Here is a 25,972-nt window from a genome sequence, read left to right as displayed (position 1 = left end):
TCACCTCAGTTGGCCACATATAATATCCACATCAATACTCAGCTACTTAGCAGTTATTGGTGGCTGTACATACAGAGCCCGGGCAATTAGTATCTATGCCTATAGTTGGCCATACATGGGCAGATTTAATTCAGGTCCTTCAGACCCATTCAGCAGCTTACCTGCCCATTTATGGGACCACCCGACAGGACTCCCTAATCGATATATGGCAAAAAAAAATCAGATCTCGATTGGACAGGCTTGACTTTTCGGATTGAGAAGCACATCAGCTCATTGATGCAATCCTCTCTCACTTTTTGTATCCCTTTAATAGCGCCAAAAGATCGCATTACTACGATATTGCCCACCCAAAGTGGGCCTGTTGAGGGAAAGATTTGCTCATTTGGCGAGGTTGCCAAATGAGCGAATCTTACAATGTATGGTCACCTTAAAGGAGAACTTAACCCTAAAAATGAATGTGGCTAAAAATGCCATATTTTATATAGTGAACTTTTTACATCAGCCTAAAGTTTCAGCTTGTCAATAGCAGCAATGATCCAGGACTTTTAACTTGTCACAGGGGGTCACCATCTTGGAAAGTGTCTGTGACACTCACATGCTCAGTGGGCTCTGAGCAGCTGTTGAGAAGCTAAGCTTAGGGCTCGTCACTAATTATCCAGCAGAAAATGAGCTTCCCCTGTAATATATCGTATATAATCGAGTATAAACCGTCCCGAGTATAAGCCGAGGTACCTAGTTTTACCTCCAGAAACTGGGAAAGCTTACTGACTCGAGTATAAGCCTAGGGTGAGAAATGCAGCAGCTTCTGGTAAGTTTCAATCAAAAAATTGAGGGTTTTTGCTCCCATTGGAGGTGCCGTTTATGGATGCCGGCGACCATTCTTGGACGCCGCGAATATTCCTGGAGACTATTCTTAGATGCCGGCGACTATTCTTAGACTTAGGTTTTTGAGCTTGACCCGAGTATAAGCCGAGGTAGAGTTTTTCAGCATATTTTAGGGGCTGAAAAACTCGGCTTATACTCGAGTATAAATAAGCTGATGCTACAGGGCTGATTATTAAATTCTGATGCTAATTGCATTGGTTTTTGTGCTGCCATGTAGTAATTATTTGTATTAATTACTAATCAGCCTTATATTGTGACATTCCTATTCTATGTGTACTGTATATTGTGAGTGGGTCCCTAAGCTCAGTAAGTGACAGCAGCACAGAGCATGTGCAGTGAATCAGCAGAAAAGAAGATGGGGAGCTACTGGGGCATCTTTGGAGACACAGATCTTTACTGCTAAAGGGCTGTGGTTGCCTTGGGCTGCCACTCAATAACTCTACAGCTGGTCTATTATTCACTCAACTGCCCTGGCTGCTCACTTGTTCCCTACCATCCCCCTGCTGATTGTTCGCTTACTCAACTCTTGCCCTGCTGGAAGCTCATCCCTTTTTTCTCCCTCCAGTCTCTCCTCTTGGCATTGTCCACACCACACCTGCACCCTAAACACCTACCTCTGCTGCCTACCCTTAGTTTCAGACCTTCGTACATCCGACTCAGCCTCTCCAAACCGAGTTGGCACCTAATAGTGTGTATGGGGTCCAGACATATATATATATATCTATGTGTTCAACAAATTAGCAATACTCGTCAACATAAATGGTTGATTGATTCAATTTCCAAGGCCAGAATAAACATAAAATTAGTGAACAAACAGTGATAAAGAGCCCTCAATATATGGGAGTTTCCTACAGACACATAGGGGCAAATTTATTAAAGGGCAAAGTGTCTAACGCTGGCGTAAATTCTCCAGCATGAAGTCATTTCGGAACTTCGCTGATTTACTAACGATCGCTGGCGTAACTTCGCTGGCGAAGGAGATACACTCTAGCGGTACTTTGCTCCCTAATGCCTGGCGAATTTTCTCTCTGGCGAATGGATGTAACTACGCAAATTCACTAAGATGCGGATTTTACTGAACGTTACCTCTTGCGCCAGACTTGCCTTTGCCACCTCAGACCAGGCGAAGTGCAATATAGTAGATAGGACTTCCTCAAAAAATAGTTGAACATTTTTCTAAGTCCCAAAAAATGCTGGCGTCTTTTACTTTTTTCAAGGTTATAGGCTGCAAAAGATCGTAAATTTTTTTTGGGGTAACCGGCTTCCCCCTACATTTCCTAACATATGGCACATAAACTATACAATGGGCTCATGTGTAGGGCAATATAACAACTTTATTTTATTTTATTAAGTTTTCCCAGGCTTCCGCTGTATGCAAATTAGCCAACGCTAGCTCAACTTCGCTTGGCGCATGTAATGCTAGCGCAACTTCGCCAGCGTTCAGCAGCCTGGACGCAACTTCGGATTTTAGTGATTTAGTGTTTTCCTGGCGAATCTATGCCTGCCGAAGTGTTGCGCTGTGAGCGAAGCCGTCGCTGGCGAATTTTCGGAGGTAAGTGAATTTGCCCCATAGGGAGAAATGTCATAATCTATGTTTTGGGGAAAATATTTGTGATGCAAACAGAAATGGAACAAGTATTAGCAAATGCTTTTTGCTGCACTTTTGTAGATATGTGTTGCCTGTATAAGTCAAAGGGACGCTTACAAATTCCATGAATTACACAGACCTCATCCAAGTTCTAAATATTTTTATGAAACATCCAAATCCTAATGTGACACGACATTATTGAACCAATAGAAGCAACTGATTGCGACGTTATTGCTTCACTTAACATGCAGGGAGCCAGGCCAAGCTGACAGCAGTGCATAAGTAAATAGGCATTTATAATGAAATTGTCTCCTACCAATTCTAGATAAACACGTCCTAAATACCGGTAGCCATGATTTCATTTTCTGATTTTCTATTTCCGATGACAGATTTCTACGGTTAGCGCTCGCATCATTGCACAGAACCACAAAACATGGCTTCGTCGTTCCCAGGCTGGCCTCCTTAACTCTCAATTCTATATTCATTTTAGATATTAAGGGGGTTATTGATCAAAATCCGAATTTATCCCTTTATTTTCTGAAATATACTCTGACCAGTTTCCCGTTATTTATCAAGTACAGTTTGCCGAAAAAATCCGGTTCAGGAAAAACCTAGAAAAAAAATCATGAAATTCGTACGAAAATTAGAATCGTGTGAATGTTTGGATTTTCCACCAGAAAAATATGGAGTTTTTTTCAGTTTTTTTTCCCAAAAACCACAAACTCTTCCGATTTGTGAACGAAACCCAGCCAGACCAGAATATCTTTGGGACTTCTCCGATTGACTAAGATACAACCTCGGCAGATCTGAAATGTCAGATTTTCGGATTTGTACTTTTCCATCCTCAGGGTATAATAAATACTAAAATTTTGACTTCGGATTTTATAGTCAAAAAAACTGCAATTGTTTAAAGGGATACTGTCATGGGAAAAATTTTTTTTTCAAAATGAATCAGTTAATAGTGCTGCACTGAAATCCATTTCTCAAAAGAGCAAACAGATTTTTTTATATTCAATTTTGACATCTGGGGCTAGACATTTTGTCAATTTCCCAGCTGCCCCTGGTCATGTGACTTGTGCCTGCACTTTAGGAGAGAAATGCTTTCTGGCAGGCTGCTGTTTTTCCTACTCAATGTAACTGAATGTTTCTCAGTGGGACATGGGTTTTTGAGGGTCATGAGTGTTGTTCTTAGATCTACCAGGCAGCTGTTATCTTGTGTTAGGAAGCTGCTATCTGTTTACCTTCCCATTGTTCTTTTGTTTGGCTGCTGGGGGGGGGGGAAGGGAGGGGGTGATATCACTCCAACTTGCAGTACAGCAGTAAAGAGTGATTGAAGCACAAGTCACATGACTTGGGGCAGCTGGGAAATTGACAATATGTCTAGCCCCATGTCAGATTTCAAAATTGAATATAAAAAAATCTGTTTGCTCTTTTGAGAAATGGATTTCAGTGCAGAATTCTGCTGGAGCAGCACTATTAACTGATTCATTATGAAAAAAATCTTTTTTCCCATGACAGTATTCCTTTAAGTTTTTGGCATTCGGACTTTAACCCCTTTACGGTGGTGTCAGGTCAATGAAAGAAACACTGAGAATTCAAAGTTATTCCTGGCATCCCATTCCTGAAACACCCTAATACTCAAGTTTGCATTAGTCCAAAAACCTTATGGATGGATTTGTAAAACTCTCACAGGCCAACATCCCAAGTAATAACAAAACAGTAGCTTGTACTTGATCCCAACTAAGATATAATTAATCCTTATTGGAAGCAGAACCAGCCTATTGGGTTTATTTAATGTTTACATGATTTTCTAGTAGACTTAAGGTATGAAAATACAGAAGAGCCCTTGTCTGGAAAGCTCCAGGTCACAAGCATTCTGTATAACATGTCCGATACCTGTAATACCCTTACATTGAGCGGCTGGCATGCCCCCATTAAGCCATGTCGATTATAATCATACTTTACCAGTCTTTACCAATCTGCTCCATAAACTGCCCTTTTCTCGACCCACTTTATTGTCGCTCCACCCATTACATCACAACCAATTTCATTTCAAATCCGAACCTAGGGCTGAAACACACGGAGCGCCTTGTTCAGATCCGACACAGTGAGAGGAAGCGGATGCGACGAGACAGACGCGCCAAATATAATGTAAGTTATAGGAATGTCGGACCTACAAGCTGCGTGCATTTGACACGTCACGACTGTCGGATGAAGACGCAACGTGCAGCATTCACATCCAACAGTCGTGACGTGTCGAATGCACGCAGCTTGTAGGTCCGACATTCCTATAACTTACATTATATTCGGCGCGTCTGTCTCGTCGCATCCGTTTCCTCTCATTGCGTCGGATCTGAAGAAGGCGCACCGTGTGTTTCAGCCCTTAAAGTTACGTCGCTTTAAAGCTCTTGCTCAACAAAAAAACTTTTTGTTCAACATTGTTGTGCCTAATAGCAAGGTGCTTACTCTGTATTGCATTGCAGGGAACTATATATATATATATATATACACAGTGAATAAATATAAGGCTTCCACTCCTGCTGAGGAATATGAGATAATTCGGGCACAGACATAACGTAGACGGCAGCTCTACTCGACTTGATCGTGTGAAACATTCAATTTCACGTGCCGGAATCAGTTGACACAGGCAGAGTGTGTTAAATTCAGAGCTCGCTCCCCGCTCGCTACACGATGTTATTATGAAAATGTCTCCTAAACTGATTTATGTTTATCTATTGTGCAGCTTCAATTTTCTGCATGTTTAGCAGACAAACCTGCGCTTTATACTTTGCATTGCAGATCCGATCGCCTCCCAGATACAGAATCCTTCTGGGCCGTGTTAAATTTTAATTCCCAACACAAAACTGCTGAAAGTGGCTACTTTAAATTGCGTTATGTATTTGTGCTGTGTTTTTCATAAGCGGCTGTATCTTTACATATCAGCGGGAAAGTCTCGCATTGTGATAATGTCACCTGTTTGGAGAAGTTTCTATAACCCCTTCAGCGCTGGAAAGGGCTCAGACGCAATGGCAGAGGGCTGCTCCATATCCCAAAGTGGAATGAGTCTAGAATTCGGGATGCGCCGAATCCAGAATTCGGTTCAGGATTCAGCCAGGATTCTGGCTTTTTCAGCAGGATTCGGGCGAATCTTTCACAAAGGATTCAGCCCTATCTAGAATGGCACTTCAACAGCACAAATAAACCAGCAGAATGTAATTTATACCCCTGTAAGCACTGGGGTAAAAAGGGGAAAAATTATCTACTTGGAGAAAAAAAAAAGGAAGAGCTTCTTTTTTCCGACTCTGACCCACTTAATAAAAAAGAATTGTGCTGGTAGTGGCAAACTGCACCTGAAGCCTCTTCTTTAGGGACCGGATAAAAAAAGTCCTGCACAAAGTACACAACCAATTATACATGACAAGGCTCAAAAAAGAAAAAAAAAACAGGAATAAAATATATTTATCATCTTAAAACCCTTGTTTTTTAGATCACAGGACCGCAGAGCCTTTTAGCGTGATATAACTTGTGCTGGATTTAAGAAACAGCAGAAGTGCAAATTTTACCCATGTGTCCTATGACTTTATAAATACATTGAAATATTAGCAAATAAGATTGATATTAAAATCCTATCCTAAAAATGGTTGTTTTGAAAGAATGGATTTTAGATCTGTGACTACTGTGACAGAATGGCAGGTAGAATCTCATCCATAAAGCAGAACAGAACTGCTGCTTTGTCAGAAAAAGGAAGGCGAGTTAACTATTCAAATACACTTTCCTATGCAAGAATTAAAAGGGCTTTAGGAAAAAAAAAATCCTAAAAATTACTATATTTTTTTACAGGGAATGGACTTCATTAACTCTAAATGGGATTGATTAATTAAAGGAATAGTAACATCAAAAAATAAAAGTGTTTTAAAGTAATGAAAATATAATGTACTGTTGCCCTGCACTGGTAAAACTGATGTGTTTGCTTCAGAAACACTACTATAGTTTATATAAACAAGCTGCTTTGTAGCAATGGGGGCAGCCATTCAAAGGAGAAAATGTTCAGGTTACACAGCAGATAGCTAATAAGCTCTGTCTGTCTAATGGTGTTATCTGTTATCCATTAGTTAACCTGTGCCATTTAGCCGTTTTTCAATTTCCGCCATTGCTCCACAGCAGCTTGTTTATATAAACTATAGTAGTGTTTCTGAAGCAAACACATCAGTTTTACCAGTGCAAGGCAAAAGTACATTATATTTTCATTACTATAAAACACTTCCATTTTTTGGTGTTACTGTTCCTTTAACATGGTTTCCAAGAATAGTGAAGTCTCCTGGGCCAACTTGTAGAAGATGATCAAGAGAGCTGCTGCTTGGTTGCTATTTGCCTCCACATTGATGCAGTAAATGAGACCCACTGCATTTAAGCTTTCACTCCAGGAGGCAGCAAAGTATTAGGGTGATGGCAAATGATTTGTCACCCGTGGGAATTCCTGTGGGCACTGGAGTCAGTGTGCTAAAACATATGAATTGCATAATTGCTGGAGATTACTTTCTGCTGCACTTTTCAGAAGTTAGGCGATTCCTGTGTTTTACCCCCGAGATTCACCCCCACCCATAAGGTGTCTTGGGCGTTACGGGTGCCGCAGATTTGCCACGTGCAACAAATTTCCCTGTGTGCCATTACCCTTAGGCAAACCAATATAACTTTGTTTTTGCTAGGATATGTGTTAGGGCCCGAAGGCTCAGTTTGCCATTGCAGACCAAGGAGCAAGCTTGTAGGTACAAACACAGTTAGTGGTACAAAAAGGGGTGAAGAAGAAAAGTCATCAATCCAGGCAAAAGGTCAATTCAGGCAGCAAAGTTTCTTGGTCGGGATACAGGCAAAGGTCATGATCAGAAGTTCAAATAACAATAATCCCACCCAGGAACAGAGTTGAACCTATAATCAGGTAATGGCTGAAATCCTATGGCGTTCTTTTATAGGTGGCGCTTTGACGCTGCCGTCATGATGCTGCCGTCCAGATTGACACGCTGGCGTCCAAACTCCACGTGGTTCCCCCTGGGTGCCATCTTGAAAAGGACGCCGCCAAGAACGGACGCGCTGGCGAGTGCTCCTTACAATATGGTGCTTTTGGATATTTAAGATTATCGGGCAAAGAACTCAAGGCAAACCAAAATTGATATCAAAATTTTTACATATAACCGATTTGCAGGAAAAATGTCTAGATTGCCAGGAACAAAAGAAAAAAAAATGTAAAAACGAATATACAGGTATGGAACCTGCTATGCAGAAAGCTTGGGACTTGGGGACCCAAATAACGTTCTTTCCATAATGTGGCTCTCCATACCTTAAGTCTATCAACTCAAGGCACCTGTCACAATTAAATAGTTTCCCCCTTTGGTTGGAAGAAACAATATATATATATATATATATATATATGTATATATATATATGTATATATATATATGTATATATATATATGTATATATATATATATATATATATATATATATATATATATATATATATATATATATATATATATATATTTTAATGCCCTCGCCAGCCCCCACCGGGAATGGCCATGTTGTGGCACTCGGGGAACAGGGGGGCTGGACTATGTGGTCTGCTTCTTCTATAGCTAATAAAACAACCCCTCAACCCCAGACGCTGATAAATAACCCCCTATATCTTAGTTGGGATCAAGTACAAGCAACTGTTTTATTATTACACAGAAAAAGGAAATCATTTTTTTTTTTTAAATTAATTATTTGATTATAATGGAGTTTATGGGAGACACCCTTTCCTTAATTCGAGCTTTCTGGGTAATGGGTTTCTAGATAATGGATCCCATACCTGTATAAGTAGTTTGGAATTAGCTTAGTCATAGATAAACATGGTCCACACCCTGTCGATCTGTTGTTCATAATTCCCTTGCCACCTTTGTTCGTTCTATTGTGTGCAGCTTGGGAAACGGATATTAATGTTTACTCAAGCTTAATTTTCTTGCCTCTCAAATCCAAATCTCAAATGTTTTAACTAGAGGTAATAGGGATGAGTCTATTCTCAGTGTAGATTTTAGAGAGGCGAGTAGCAAAAAGCGGCACTTCGGGTGCAGGTGTAAAACCCACTGAAGACATCAAGACCCAACGCAATTAAAAGTCATAACAGAAAACTAGAAATATCAGAGAAAAAGTTACATTTTTAATTCTGGAGCAGCGGGGCTTTGTTTTAGTTGAGGAATGAGGAAACTCTGATTCCACCTCGCAAGGTAGAGTCCTGCAGCGGGTCGGGTACCTGATGGCGAAATCTGTCCCTTACATGGGCTGACTTAAGCCCTACTTACTGATGGGCCCAAATCCTGTATGGTTAAGTACAAAGTCGTATTTCACTTGACATGGACAAAGCTCAGACTACTTTGAAGATAATATGCATACACTCTTTTATTATCAAAATTATAGAGAACGTTCAGTTCATCCACATTACTGGAAATCAGGGCTACTGATTGGCTTGTTTAATTCAAACATGTTTATTGGTCTACTATCAAATAAAACACAAGGGATATGTTAACTGTAGCGATGCGCGAATCTGTCTCGTTTGGCGAAAAAATTGCGAAACACATTAAAGCATGTTTATTGGTCTACTTTTACATAAAACACAAGGGATATGTTAACTGTAGTGATGGACGCATCTGTCCCATTTCGCTTCATCAAAAAATTAACTAAACGCGAAAAATGTGCAAAATGCATTGAAGACAATGGGCGTCATAAATCTTTTGGCGCACTACAATTTTGACGAGAGCGACAATTTTTATACGTGTGACTATTTTGTCCAAATGCATTAAAGTTAATGGGTGTCTGAATATTTTTGATGCGCGTCAATTTTTATGCGTGCAACAATTTTTTTGTGTCACTGCGAATTTTCGCCGCAGTTTTACGAAATCATTTGTGGGTGGTGAATCGCAAAAATTCTCTGCAAATCTATGTCATTTATGGGAGATCTTATATATATAAAGTATAATGCAGATCAAGGCCGGAACTAGGGGTAGGCAGAAGAGGAACATCCCTAGGGCACAAATGTGGAGGGGCGCCAGGCACCGTACCTCTTCTCGCCTTGCCCCTAGTTCGGCCGCTTCTTTCCCCACATGCAGCAGCAATTGGCGTCTTTCTAGGCGCACACCCTTCCTAGACCCGCACTCTTCTGCGCATGCGCACGGTCGGCCTGTGTGATTGATCGCCTGTGCGTGCGCGCACTTCAGAAGGGGTAGCCGCTCAGGTTGCCTTGGGCGCCCGGCCGACTTGGCCCGGCACTGATGCAGATATATTTTGGTCCCATTGCAAAAAACAGTAGCTGCCTTTTTACTGCAGTTTCAAAGTAACACAATATGTAGATGAGGTTGAGAAAAAACTTGCATTCAACAATCAACGCAACATTTGTGTGTAAGTGAAAGTAGCCAAACTGATCTGTTAGGACGGTAATCGAGAGGAAGGTGAATTGATACAATAGATGCTAATATTCCTCATATACCGCTAAGAAATGTAGCAACTAATTGTAGCAACTAATTGCAGCAAATTGTAACAGTTCAGAATCTGCTCCTGGATCACTGAGCTGCCAGACTGAAACCCCAGAGTAAAAAAGTCAAAGATGGAAAGCAATTGAAAAAAGACTTTGTTTATGGTGAACAATCTGAAAATGATTCAACCGAAAAAAGTGTTTGGAAGGTGAGCAACCCCTTTAAGGAAACAGTCACCAATATCCAATCACAATGGTTCCATTGAACTATTCAGGTACTGTAAGGTGTTGGCTGAAACTCACAGATGTGTGAAAATGAGATCTGGTCACAATGGTCCCAATGATAACTGTATCACACCTTCACACTTTTTTCAGATTCAGATAACACCTACCTGAATAGATCAATAGAACGACCATTGACCATTGATGGTATATATTTTTTGTGCAATGTAAGTATTAAACAATCCCCACATTGAAGACAAGCAGGTGGAAGATTATCAATTGCTTTGTCTTTTGGCCCTGAGCCCCAGAACAAACACCCTGGATAAAGCTCAGTCACACGTATCCCCGAACTGTGTTTGGCACATAGATCAGATCATAAACGTTCCTATCCGAAATCCCCTGAGATTTTCAATGCAAAAGCTCATGATGACATCACTGGAGTCACCAGGTAGGGTTTTTTTTCTAATAACACTAGTCAGAAGTACCCCTTGCCCCTCCCCCAGACAATCTCAAATTGACACATTAGTCATTTAGAGGATTTTATTTATTTTCTTTGAATTTTTCTTAGGAAAACAGGTTTGGGGAGCCTCAGGTCTTGAGCATTCTGGATAACAGGTCCCATACCTGTACCCTTATGGAGACTGTCATACCTGGCAAAGACTGTGCTCTATGGAGCAGCAACAAAAGCAAAGGAAAAACCCATAAACTGGGAATTTCTGATTCTGTTCTGATTTTTCAGAATTTTTAAATACAAAATGTCTGACCAAAAAAGAATCCATGATTAGACATTATTTATTATTAAAAAAGCTCAATTTAATCAGTTCGGGGAAAAACACGATAAATTCTAGCGAAAACCCGAATTGTACAATTTTTGTGGAGTTTTTTCCAGAATGGCTTGATATTTGTGAGTTTTTTCTCCAAATCGCTCAATGTTTTTGGGCTTTTTCCCGAAAAGCCAGGATTTTTCATATTTTTGACCGAAAAGGTCTGATTTTTGGGCTAATTCTAGCCAGCAGGAGGCAGTTCGGGGAGATTAGTCGCCCGAAGAAGAGGCAATTTATCATCGGCGACTAAATCTCCCTGAATCGAGTGTGCCCTGACCCTAAAACTACTGATTAGACGAATGTTGGTTTTGGGAGGATAATATCCTTTTTACTTCTCAGCTTGGGTCTCAATGAGATAAAACGTATTTGGGTTTAAAATGAAACAAAGGCGTGGGGTTCTGGGTTTCAGTGGAAAACATATTCTTATTCCAGAAACTATCATCAAAGGTTCATTTTTTTTAATAGAAGGAACCTGAAAACATATCACAGCCTTAAATATGATGTGGTTTTTCTGATCAAACGTAAACAGGAAATTAAAGCAATCTGATGACAAATACATCTCTGTGGGCTAAAAACCCCACAGCGGAGAAGTCTCTCTATGTAAAGCCACAGATCGGCCAGTTCCCAGACTTATAAGGTCACTATAGAAATGTCAATTTCTTCCCCAATTTCTTCCCCATTCCACCTCGTCCGTTTTTTAACAACAGAAAAAGCTCAAGAAGCAGCTGCTCCCTGGAGTATTATCTGACCGGGTTTGTCATTTGATACAACCTGATATTTTTAGTTATTTTTCTAACGAGACTTGTTTATACGTTTCAAGTGAGCGCTCAGTAAGGCAGACCACCTGCTGAACAGCCGCAATGTGCTTCAGCCAACCAAATATATACATTTATATTTCAATAAATAAATAATATAATATTATAAATATATATATATATATATATATATATATATATATATATATATATATATATATATACTGTATATATATACAGCATTGCAGCACTGACTCTTCTGCAGCCCCATATCAGGCAGATGTCCTGGTAATACAAGTCAAGGAGTCGTATCTATAGACAGGTATGGGATCTGTTTTCTGGAAACCCGTTATCCAGAAAGCTCGAAGTTACAGAAAGGCCATCTCCCATAGACTCCATCTTATCTAAATAATCTAGATTTTTAAAAATGATTTCCTTTTTCTCTGTAATAATAAAACAATTGCCATGCGGGCAATCGGAGTTGCTCGGATTTCTAACTTAGAAATACTGAGATAAATTCGGACCTTGATAAATAACCCCCATAACTAATCCTTATTGGAAGCAAAACCAGCCTATTGGGTTTATTTCGTGTTTACATGATTTTCTAGTAGACTTAAGGTATGAAGATCAAAATTACGGAAAGATCCATTATCCAGAAAACCCCAGGTCCCGAGCATTCTGGATAACAGGTCCCATACCTGTACAAGATCCATACTATGCTATAATTAATCCTTATTGGAAGCAGAACCTATTGGGTTTATTTAATGTTTACATGTTTACATGATTTTCTAGTAAATTTAAGATCCAAATTACTGAAAGATCTGTTATCCAGAAAGCCCCAGGTTTTGAGCATTCTGGATAACAGGTCCCATACCTGTACAAGATCCATACTATGCTATAATTAATCCTTATTGGAAGCAGAACCTATTGGGTTTATTTAATCTTTACATGGTTTTCTAGTAAACTTAAGATCCAAATTACTGAAAGATCTGTTATCCAGAAAGCCCCAGGTTTGGAGACTTTTATACCTGGCAAAGACTTTTTGGGTGTTTATTTAATGTTTACATGATTTTCTAGTAGACTTAAGGTATGAAGATCCAAATTATGGAAAGATCCATTATCCGGAAAACCCAGGTCCAGAGCATTCTGTTAACAGGTCCCATGCATGTACTTGTTTTTAGCATTTGTCAGTCTTTTTAGGGCTGTGCTGAATGAACTACAAAATATTAACATTTATCCAAACACAAACACATTGAATCAGGGTCAGACTACTACCCCGGGCCCCCCTCCAGCCCCGCTGCTGCTCCAGCATGCTGCGTTGCGTTTCTGCATATGCACGCGGTGATGAGCGCCAAATTTTTATTTTGACGCGACCCCCTGACAGAGGGTTAGCGCCACTTAGAAGCAGATCTGGGCCAGCGGGGCCCACAAGAGCCTGGGGCCCACCGGGTTTTTTCCCGGTATCCCGCCGGCCCAGTCCGACACTGTATTGAACGTGTTGTATATTTAGGGGGTGATTCACCTTTCAGTTAACTTTTAGTATGTCATAGAGTGGCCTATTCTTAGCAACTTTTCAATTGCTCTTCATAGTTTTTTTTTCTATAGTTTTTTTTTTTAATTATTTGCCTCCTTCTTCTGACTCTTCCAATCTTTAAAATGTGGGTCACTGACGCCATCTAAAAAACAAATGCTCTGTAAGGCTACAAATGTATTGTTATTGCTACTTTTTATTTCTCATCTTTCTATTCAGGCCTCTCCTATTCATATTCCAGTCTCTTATTCAAATCAATGCATGGTTGCTAGGGTAATTTGGACTCTAGTTACCAGAGGGCTGAAATTGCGAACCGGAGAGCTGCTGAATAAAAAGCTAAATAAGTCAAAAACCACAAATAATAAAAAATTAAAAACCAATGACAAATTGGCTGAGAATATCACTGTTTTCATCATATTAAGGGGCAGATTTATCAAGGGTCGAATTTCAAGTTTGAAAAACTTCAAAATTCGAATTCAAAAAGACCAACCGGAATTAAATTGAAGATTTTTTTTGGCCGTATAGGCCTATACGGCCAAAAAAAATCTTCAATTTAATTTCGGTTGCTATTGAAAGTAATAGCGCATTAGATCGAATTCGATTAGAAGTTTTTTCATAAAAAAAAAACTTTGATTTTTCAAAGTCCACCAATTGACTCCAAATAGGTTCTAGGAGGTCCCCCACAGGCTAAAGCAGCAATTCGGCAGGTTTTAGAATTTTTTTTTCGAATTCGAATTTGGACTGCTCCTTAGTCGAAGTAAACAAAATTTAGCTCAAAATTCAAATTTTTTAAATTCGAACTTTCACTTCGACCTTTGATAAATCTGCCCCTAAACGTTAACTCAAAGGGGAACAACCCCCTTAAATGGGGCTGTAAACCGAAATTATAAAGAAACTGTATATGTTCATTGTGAAATGACAATGCTTTTGACATTATTAGGGGTATCGGTCCGTTTCTATCTATTCTCTGCCCTGGTGGTTCTGACTTTGGGAACAATGTAGCAGAAGGCAGCTGATTAAAGAGCATGAATGTCTGATTTATCCTACATTGTTTTAACAGAAAGAACCAGCAGTGCAAAAAGCAACATACAGATGCAGATTTAATAGCAATTCCGTTTACAGATAACTTTAAAATCACTGTTCCTATGTGACCCAAATCACTACTACTCGGGTCTAGACCCAGCAAATTACTTTATACCAGGGCAAAACCCACAACAACAGAACCCAGGTGTTTTCTACCTCTAACTGCTCTTGTTAAATCAAAGCAGATCGATTATTATGGGTTAATCCACTAGGGTAGCTTATTATTGGTTCAAGATGATTTAAAGGGTATGTAAACCCCAAAACCAAACTTTGCCTTATAAAATTAATTACAATTCGAAGCCACTTTCCAATACATACTCATTACACATTTTTACTGATTTTAAAGCTGTGTGTAAATGTAATTAGGATTGAACTCCACCTCTGTCTGGCCATTTCTCTGTTCCTGCTTCTGATTTTTTAAACAATGTTGCAAAAATGTCTCCAGCAATGACTGGTCTGTTACATTGTATCAAAAGTCAGAGACACTATGGCAGATATTACTAAGGGACAGACACTGCTATCAATAACAATTATATCGGCACAGATTACTTTAAAACCATATTGCACATATGATGCAAAATTGCTTAGATAATAATAAATAACATATTTTATTAGCCAATATTTCCTTTTATGGGGTTGACATCCCCTTTAAGATTAAACAGTGTGGCAACTCCTATTAAAAGTGACAATTAGGTCAGAAGATGGAAAGAAAATAAATATGGTATTTTTGGATCTTAAAGGGGTTGTTTGCCTTTAATTAACTGTTAGTATGATGTAGAGAGGGATATTCTGAGACAGTTTGCAATTGGTTTTGATTTGACATTATTTGAGGTTTTTGAATTATTTAGCTTTTTATTCAGCAGCTCTCCAGTTTGCAGTTTCAGCAGTCTGGTTGCTGGGGTCCAAATTCTCCTAGCAACCATGCACTGATTTGAATAAGAGACTGGAATATGAATAGGAGAGGCCCGAATAATGAAAGATGAGAAATAAAAAGAAGCAATAACAATAAATGTGTATCTTTATAGAGCATTTGTTTTTTTAGATGGGGTCAGTGACCCCCATTTAAAACTGGAAAGAGTCAGAAGAATTCAGAAACAATAGAAAATAATTCAAAATTCTCCCCATGGCTCATTTGGGAATGTAAGTCTGCCCTTATTTTAACCCAATGCAAAAAAAAAAAACAACCAAAGACTTCTGGACTCTCCCTGAAATTTGAATGCTTCTGTTATTCATAAGTGTCTAAGCAAGGAAAATGAATGACTGAGCAAGAACGTTTACTATACTGTTCCTTGTTTCTTACCCTTGATGCAAGAACTCACTCTGCACCCTCTAAACTTCTTTCTACTATTAATGGAGTGGTCCTAATTATTTATTTTTTATCGTTTTTTAGTTATTTGCCTTTGGATTCGACTCAGCTTTCAAATGGGGGTCACTGACCCCATCTAAAAACAAATGCTCTGTAAAGCTACACATTTATTGTTATTGCTACTTTTTATTACTTGTCTTTCTATTCAGCCACTCTTCGATTCATATTCCAGTCTCTTATTTAAATCAGTCCATGGTTGCTAGGGTCATCTGGACCCTAGGAACCAGATTGCTGAAATTGCAGCCTGGCGAATAAAAAGCCAAATAACTCAAAAACCACAAATAATAAAAAATTAAAACCAATAGTAAATTGTCTCAGAATATCACTCTCTACATCATACTAAGGGGCAGATTTATCAAGGGTCGAAGTAAATTCGAGGGAATTTTCGAAGTAAAAAAATCCGAAGTAATTTTTTGGATACTTCGACCATCGAATAGGCTACAACGACTTCGAATTAGATTCGAAGTAAAATACTTTGAATATTCGACCATTCGATAATCGAAGTACTGTCTCTTTACTTCTCCAACTTAAACCTGCCGAAGTGCTATGTTAGCGTATGGGGACCTGCTACAGCATATCGTACGATCGTGTGATAAAATCGTTTGATTCGGAGGATTTAATCGCTCGATTCGAAGGATTTAATCATTCGATCGAATGATTTTACTTTGACCGCAAATGGGCAAATTCGATGTAAAAAAAGCCATTCGATGGTCGGATTTTGAAGTATTTACCACTTCGAAATTCGACCCTTGATAAATCTGCCCCTAAAAGTTAATTTGAAGGTGAACAACCCCTTTAACCGAGGGTCATTTCTTGCAGAGTTTGGTCATGGAGGGGAAAGAGTTAATAGGTGTCCCTGTGCTTGTTTACACTCACCCCAATATTTTGAGATTCTACCCCAGAAACAAGCTTTGTTACAGTGTAATAAGTGTTAATAAGAACGAGGCACCCAGGCCCCCCCCCACCCAGTGTTAAACAGATAAAAGAAATGCAAATCGCTATTGTCACAGAACGTTAAAGTACCTGTCTGTATTATCACACAGAGCCGATTATCTCTATCAATCAAAATTTAAGAATTCAAAAGCGTTAATCATAGAAGGAGCCTTGTCTGAGTACATTTAACCCTCTTCCCTCACTTGCTCATGTTGGAAGGGGAGGAATGAGAAACAAGTAGAAGATGACAGTTTATTATTACAAAAGGAACTGGTGATCAAGATGCTGTGAGAAAGGGAAGTTATTATTTTGGGTGAATATACCCCCCACACCTCTGTCCATTCCAGCCTGACTATTATTAATAAGGAAAATAATGGTGGCAGCCCCAGGCCACACGTGGTGGAACAGCAACACCCATCTGTCAGCACCCAGCACACTTTGGGTGCCAGAGAGGCAGCTTCACTGAAGGTCGGTGCAATGTCCAACACATCAGAATGTGATGTTTCTTTCCCTGTTTTATATATATATATACAATTGTATATATATACAATTCTTGCAACTCAACCCAAACACACAAAAAAAACTATTTCAATTATTCTAATTTAGTATTTTGCAACTGCCGGAATCCCGAAAGCACCAATTTAAGGTTTCTTTTTAAAAAAAAAAAAAAAGCCTGATGAATGCAAATTGTTGCAATAAATCACTTAAGTCTCCCTTTTCTGATAGAATTGCTGCTAATGTGCGGGATAATTAAATAGTAAGGGGTCCCGTCATGTTTCACTTTAAAGCTTTGTGATTATTAAACAACGTGGAAGGAGGAAACAGTAAACAAGCCGGGGGAGATAACGTATTCTGCTACAGGACACAGAGAAAAGCAATGTGTTTACATATATATGTCTGTGTGTGTGTGTGTGTGTGTGTGTGTGTGTGTGTGTATATATATATACACACACAGGTTCTGTTATCTGTAAACCCGTTATCCAGAAAGCCCCGAATTACGGAAAGGTTGTCTCCCATAGACATCAATATAATGAAATAATCCAAATTTTTAAAAGTGATTCCCTTTTTCTCTGTAATAATAAAACAGTAGCTTGTACTTGATCCCAACTAAGATATAATTAATCCTTATTGGAGGCAAAACCAGCCTATTAGGTTTAATTAATGTTTCCATGATTTTCTAGTAGACTTAAGGTATGAAGATCCAAATTATGGAAAGATCTGTTATCTGGACAACCCCAGGTCCCAATCATTCTGGATAACAGGTCCCATACCTGTATGTATGTGTGTGTGTGTGTGTATATATATATATATATATATATATATATATATATATATATATATATATATATATATATATATATATACACACACACACATACACACACACACGTTTCCTTATTTCCAATAACTTTATAAAGCCATACATCTTTTTCCTTTTTCTGTGTAATAATAAAATAGTAACTTGTACTTGATCCCAACTAAGATATAATAAATACTTATTGGAAATTGGAAGCAACAACGGCCTATTGGGTTTATTTAATGTTTACACCATTTGTATGAAGATCCAAATTACAGAAAGATCTGTTATCCGGAAAATCCCAAGCATTCTGGATAATAAGTCCCATACCTTATATACCTATATATATATATATATATATATATATATATATATATATATATATATATATATATATATATACACACACACGTGCGTTTCCTAACTTCCAATAACTTTATAAAGCCATGATTCCTTGTTTATACTTTAATGGCATTAAATAATCAAGCAGTTCAGTAGCAATATATATATATATATATATATATATATATATATTCTTAGTGTTAGATATATGAATACATGTACACCGAGCACAAAGGAATTTACAGGCTTTCTCCCAGTTGTCTGTCTGTCTGTCTGTCTGTCTGTCTGCTCCAGGAGAGGCTGAGGAATGTGCCATGCTGCTAATACCCAAGTAAAGGGCAAGTAACTTTCTAAACACCCACCGTCTCCCTGTCCCAGAACAGCCAGCTCAGGAAGCACCCAAGGTGGGGGGCAGCCTCTGTTTCCTTTGCTTTCCAGCGCTGCCCCGGCAAACAATGAAAACATTCTTTCCTGAGCCACCAAACAAGACTTTCTAGCCCGGAGGAAAGGGGGGGCTGCTGTTCACAGATGAACAAATACAAATAAGAAAAGATTGTTTTTTTGTTTTGTTTTTTCGTTTGCCCGGGAGAAACTGCAGAGCTGGTGGGTGAGCAGTTAACTGAAGGCAAAGATAAGCTTTATTTAAAGGCAGTTGAGCCTCAGAGGCTTTGGCTGGAAAGTGTGAAAGTAAAGTACAACTTACCCATTGATGAGAAGAGGCAGTAGCCGTGTGCATGTGTGTATATCCCCAATGAGACTGAATGAGGCACAAACACTAACAAGAAGTGATAGAGAGAAGTGTCTGGCTGAGCTCACTCACTCGGGTGTCAGTGTACGGAAGGAATGAAAGCAACAAAAGCCTCAACCTTACTCTACGTTACACACATTACTCTACATTACTCTACGTTACACACATTACTCTACATTACTCTACGTTACACACATTACTCTACATTACTCTACGTTACACACATTACTCTACATTACTCTACGTTACACACATTACTCTACATTACTCTACGTTACACACATTACTCTACATTACACACATTACTCTACATCACACACATTACTCTACATTACACACATTACTCTACATTACACACATTACTCTACATTACTCTATGTTACACACATTACTCTACATTACTCTATGTTACACACATTACTCTACATTACACACATTACTCTACATTACTCTATGTTACACACATTACTCTACATTACTCTATGTTACACACATTACTCTACATTACTCTACGTTACACACATTACTCTACATTACTCTACGTTACACACATTACTCTACATTACTCTACGTTACACACATTACTCTACATTACTCTACGTTACACACATTACTCTACATTACTCTACATTACTCTACGTTACACACATTACTCTACATTACTCTACGTTACACACATTACTCTACATTACACACATTACTCTACATCACACACATTACTCTACATTACACACATTACTCTACATTACACACATTACTCTACATTACTCTATGTTACACACATTACTCTACATTACACACATTACTCTACATTACTCTATGTTACACACATTACTCTACATTACTCTATGTTACACACATTACTCTACATTACACACATTACTCTACATTACTCTATGTTACACACATTACTCTACATTACTCTATGTTACACACATTACTCTACATTACTCTACGTTACACACATTACTCTACATTACTCTACGTTACACACATTACTCTACATTACTCTACGTTACACACATTACTCTACATTACTCTACGTTACACACATTACTCTACATTACACACATTACTCTACATCACACACATTACTCTACATTACACACATTACTCTACATTACTCTGTTACACACATTACTCTACATTACTCTACATTACACACATTACTCTACATTACACACATTACTCTACATTACTCTATGTTACACACATTACTCTACATTACACACATTACTCTACATTACTCTATGTTACACACATTACTCTACATTACTCTATGTTACACACATTACTCTACATTACACACATTACTCTACATTACTCTACGTTACACACATTACTCTACATTACTCTATGTTACACACATTACTCTACATTACTCTACGTTACACACATTACTCTACATTACACACATTACTCTAAGTTACACACATTACTCTACATAACTCTACGTCACACACATTACTCTACATTACTCTACGTTACACACATTACTCTATGTTACACACATTACTCTACATTACTCTATGTTACACACATTACTCTCCGTTACACACATTACTCTACATTACTCTACGTTACACATATTACTCTACATTACTCTACGTTACACACATTACTCTACAATACTCTACATTACATACATTACACACATTACCCTACATTACACACATTACTCTATGTTACACACATTACTCTACATTACTCTATGTTAGACACATTACTCTACATTACACACATTACTCTACGTTACTCTACGTTACACACATTACTCTACATAACTCTACTTTACACACATTACTCTACATTACTCTATGTTACACACATTACTCTACATTACTCTACGTTACACACATTACTCTACGTTACACACATTACTCTACATTACTCTACGTTACACACATTACTCTACATTACTCTACGTTACACACATTACTCTACATTACTCTACATTACACACATTACTCTACGTTACATATGCAGGATGTGACCCCTTTGCATAAACACAAATGAGCAACTGACTGAGATGCTTCTGTTATTCCTACTTGTCCTGCTGCTCTGCCAGAGACACAATCCAGGCACCCGGAGGCCAACTTCAGAAAGTGAAGCGATCCAATGCCACCCCGCCAGCAGTTTAGATTCTAGCCAGCGAAAAATCTCCCCGAATAGGGGTGGGTGAATTTTTTTCCTTGTTTCGCCGTGGAAATTCTGCCCATAGACTTGAATGGCATCGTGTATCAAAAAAAATTCTGCCGCGCGTCAAATATTTTTTGACGCCCTTAGACTTTAATGGGCGTCCGCGACATTTCGCCAGCGCCAAATTTTTAGCTAAACGAAATGGGTCAAATTCGCCCATCCCTATTCCCGAATCTTCACTTGTGTCTCTGCCCTTAAAGTTACTTGTAAATGTAATTGCAACAGAAAGTAGTGTCTGTCAGTCAGTCTCTTTCTGCACTGCTGGTTCTGTCTGTTGACATAACAAGGCGGCCTGCTTCTTCACAGGTCTGTCACAAGTCACAACTGCCAGTGCAGATAAGAGAAAGGCAGAGCTGATTCTTCTTTCAATGGCAGTTACCTACATAAACAACATTTAGATTAATGAAGATAATGTAGATTGGAAAGCATCTTAGAATTACAAAAATCAAAAGGTTTAATTAATTTAATTAATGTATCAGTATGGGGTGCTAGTGTGTGTGTGTTTTTGCAACAAAGGCCTTTAATAAATCCCAAAAAAAATTGAGGTTTTTTTTTCCACAAAAAATTCAGATTTTATAGTAAAAAAACAAAAACACATTTTTCAAGTTTTTTCCATTTTTTCCCTAAGTGTGCATGAGTATTTTTTATTTAAGTGTGGGCTTTACTTTCCCTTTAGAAGGTTCAATTATAGAAAGGCATCCCTAGAACAGGACCCTCAGCTCTAGAGCCTGTGTATAAATACAGTGCCATTCAGACAGTCCCTATTAAAATCTGACAGTCCCTTTTAAAACCCCAAAATGACATAAAAGTCCCAGTGGTTAGTGAAAAAGAAAGGGGAGCGCACACGAATGTGTCTGCTTCCCCGAGCGCTACAATTACTCTCATACAAACTCACTCACACACACAAAGTGAAACTGGTCACATGACCGCTCACAATACACAACTGACAGTAGAGACGAGCTGACGGCGAGGCACCAACTACACAAATGACTCTGCTGCAAGTACAGCACAAGAATGAAACACAGGCATTTGTACTAAAGGTTTTAGGTCTCTGTGGGATAAGGAAGGAGGTATCTCATGTGACTTACATAGAGGCACATACAGCTGTTGTTCAACTGCAACTCACAATGCCCAACAACCACAGACAGGACCTTTCTGAATTAGAATATGAAATGGATAAAGATATATAAATATACAGAGATATGGGGTGGAAAGCTTAGATAGGGATTGGATGGCTTTTTAGCAGGTGAGGGAATACAGGGTTATGGGAGATATTCAGTGTCGGACTGGGGCACCAGGGCCCACCCAAAACCTTAGACCAGGGGCCCACTCTCAGTACTATTATTCTTCCTCTACTTACTCAACCTCTGTTTTCCTGTTCTCTTTTCTTTACATACTATAATCTATTATTTATATTTCTATACTATTTAGCCTCTTTGTTCTCATAGAAACAGGGAATGGCCATGAAATAGGTCAAAAGTTTAGCAGCATGAAGGACCACTGACACCTGGGCCCACCAAGAGTTTTCCTGGTATCCCGGTGGGCCAGTCCGACACTGAGGATAGCTCATAGTACAAGTTGATCCAGGGCCTGTTCCCATTGCCATTTTTGGAGTCAGGAAGGAATTTTGAGGCAAATTGGAGAGGCTTTAGATGTTTTTTTTTTCCTTCCTCTGGATCAACTGGCAGTTAGGCAGGTTATATACAGAAAACATTGGCGCCAGGGCCCCCCTTACAAGTTAAAAAAAATTGGGGCCCCAAAATTTTTTTTTAAAAAAAACATTGGTGGCAGGGGCCTATAGAATATTAAAATAATACATTGGTGGCCAGAGGATTAAAAAAAACAAAAAATCCACATTGGAAGTAGAATTGAACTCGTGGCTTCAGCACTTCAACTTTGCCTCATTTGTGACTTCGGGTCTTTTCAACGCTTCGGGACTTCAGCTTCTGCTGTTTTCATGGCTTCGCGTCCTTCGGCTGTTTTCGGCACTTCAGCATTTCGGCTGTTCAGCTGGCCGCACGCATGGCTTCGGCCAGTGTCGGACTGGCCCACCGGGATACCAGGAAAACTCCCGGTAGGCCAAGATGTCAGTGGGCCCTCCTGCTTCTAACCTTTTGGCCTATTTCATGGTCATTCCCTATTTCTTTATGGGAATAAAGAGGCTTAATAATGGAAGAATAGAGTATAGTATGTAGTGAAAAGAGACTAGGAGAATAAAGAGGTTGAGTGAGGAGAGGAGGTATAAAAGTTTGGAAAGTGGGCCCTCAACCTAAGGTTTTCTGGTGGGCCCCTGGTATCCCAGTCCGACACTTGCTTCGGCGCTCGCAAGGGGGGCTCGGCTCTTTTCAAAACTGCAGCACTGCCAGGCCCCCCTTCATGCCCGGGCCCGGTACACTTGTCCCCAACTGATGGCGGCCCTGATGACAAGTCCTGCTTGGATTGAGCACTGTAATGGTTAAGCCAAGCTCAGGAGAGGGGGTTAGGATTTAAAAATAGGAGCAGACAGCTAGAACAGAGTTTCTATGGGAGCCAGAAATGCCATCTCTTCATTGGCTGCTAGACTAGAGGGTGTGTTTATTAATCCGAGTTGAGAAGAACTGAGCATGCTCATGAGCCAACAGCCAAAGGAAATTCCCGAGGGAGTAGAGTTGAGTGGGTTAGAGATGTAGAAGGAATCCTAGGTGATTAAGGGGATGCTGCAACCTTACTGTTAACTACTGAACAACCAGAGTGGCAGGTATTTAGAGATTTCAAAGAGGCTCTTCAGTGATTACATTTTTGTGTGGGGGGTTTACATTAAGGTTGAACTTGATGGCCGTGTGTCTTTTTTTCAACCTAACTTACTATGTTACTATGTAAGGCAGCGTTGATCCAGATGTTCCTTCTTTGTTATTGTGTTGTCCGAATGAAATGCACACACCCAACCACGTGAAATAAAACAAAGGGGTAATAAATTACAGCTCCAGCTGTAGTGATGTGAAGGATTACCATTGGGTTGGGCATGTTCGGGTTAGAATTCGGCCGGCCATTGTGGGTTGGGGTTGGTTGTAGGCAGGGCCAGATTTACTCCTTTGTCGTCCTGAAACTGCCCGGTCCCAGCGCCCAAACGGTTTGACGCTTCACAACCTGCAAGCGCGAGTGCACGTGCCGGTTCACGGAGGAGCTCCGGGTCCTTTTTACTTCTTAGTATGCGGCTGAGCGGCATGCCGCCCCTGAAATTCTGCCGCCCTTGGCCCGAGCCTTTGTGGACTTGGTGTAAGTCAAACTGAGGACTTTACCCTCATTCTCTGCTGCTGAAGATGGAAGCAGAATCTTGTGCAGACGTAGTGTACAGAGTTGAAAGACCCAGATACGTTTTGGGTGCAGGATCTATAATGTCAGCACTTTGCAGGCTATTTATTGTATAAATCACTATACAAATGCTCTGAAAGTCCATTTCCACATCTACCAGCATTCCAGATGAATGTATGCATAGCCACAACCCTTTCCAGCAGGTACCACCCCTATTTGCTGAAAGATTATGTAATAATCCTCACTAAACAGTGACAGGCAGCTGGCATTGAGCTCTCAGCTCCTCCCCTATGAGTTCTATTCAGTTTACATGGCTGCCCCCGTGGCTACACAGCAGATTATTTATATAAACCTGTTATACCCCCTCTGAAGCAAATGCATAATATTAACTAATGCAAAATAAATGTACATTATATTTAAATGCAGGGTCAGACTGGGCTGGTGGGACACCAGAAAAAAACTTGGTGGGCTCCGGTTACTGTGGGATCCACCAAGACTTTGCAAGGGCTGCACCCCTCCTCTGGAACTCTCTCCCACGGTCTGTCCGACTTTCTCCCAACCTTTCTGCTTTCAAGAAATCTCTTAAAACGCACTTCTTTTGAGAAGCCTACCCTCACTCTGCTTAACTACCAAACGCAACACCACATACAATACCACATTTCTCACCCACTCAATTCGATCTTGCCCACTCCCACACCTTGTGTATTACTCCCTTCCCTTTAGACTGTATGCCTATGCACAGGGCCTTCCTCACCTTTTTGTACCTGTATTGATTGTGATGTATGTAACTCCATATGTTCTATGTATAGAATTCATGCGATTTAGTTGTAGAATCACATTTACTTTACAGTGCTACGCAATATGTTGGCGCTATATAAATACATGTTAATAATAAATAATTATAATAATAGACAAGTACATTAAAATTAAATGGAAGTGTAACTGCCCCTTTGCTGCTTACAGGAATAATGTTGCAAAAATCTATTTTCCTTCAGCCAATGCTCCAGTTAGTGTTGTCACCTTTTCTTGTCCCCTTTTCTGGACCGGGACTGGAAGTAAAAGACCCGAGAAGGGGAGTAACAGAAATTTGCAAGGAATTGTTGGCCACAACTTTGTTTTTTGTAGTCAGGAAAGCAGTGAAAAGAATAGCAATGAGCAGATACCTTTTTTTAAAAGCAATTTTTGGAGTTTAATGTTTAATGGTTTTTAATAGACTTAGGGGCAGATTTATCAAAGGTCGAAGTGAAAATTCTAATTTAAAAAATTTGATTTTGCGCTAATTATTGTGTACTTCGACAAGGGAATAGTCCAATTTCGATTCAAATTTCAAAATTTATCATGTTCTTTCGACTTCGACCATTCGCCATCTAAAAGCTGCCGAATTGCTGTTTTAGCCTATGGGGGACCT

The 25,972-nt window shown here is 39.4% G+C and overlaps 1 protein-coding gene across 13 annotated transcripts in view; it reads right to left on the bottom strand.

The window, feature by feature from the left end:
- foxp1.S (forkhead box P1 S homeolog) overlaps nucleotides 1-25,972 on the bottom strand; it is a 629,350-nt gene that overhangs the window by 326,943 nt on the left and 276,435 nt on the right. Inside the window, exon 1 of one of the 13 annotated variants that reach the window (XM_041591415.1) lies at nucleotides 19,030-19,116. The exons of the other annotated variants lie outside the window; for them this stretch is intronic. The gene's annotated coding sequence lies outside the window, so the exon portion shown is untranslated. Of the gene's footprint in view, nucleotides 1-19,029; nucleotides 19,117-25,972 lie in introns of those variants that run through there. 13 annotated transcript variants of the gene reach the window in all.

Source organism: Xenopus laevis, chromosome 4S, assembly GCF_017654675.1.
Source record: "Xenopus laevis strain J_2021 chromosome 4S, Xenopus_laevis_v10.1, whole genome shotgun sequence".
NCBI classification, from domain to species: Eukaryota; Metazoa; Chordata; class Amphibia; order Anura; family Pipidae; genus Xenopus; species Xenopus laevis.
This window is presented reverse-complemented; position numbering and strand designations above follow the sequence as displayed.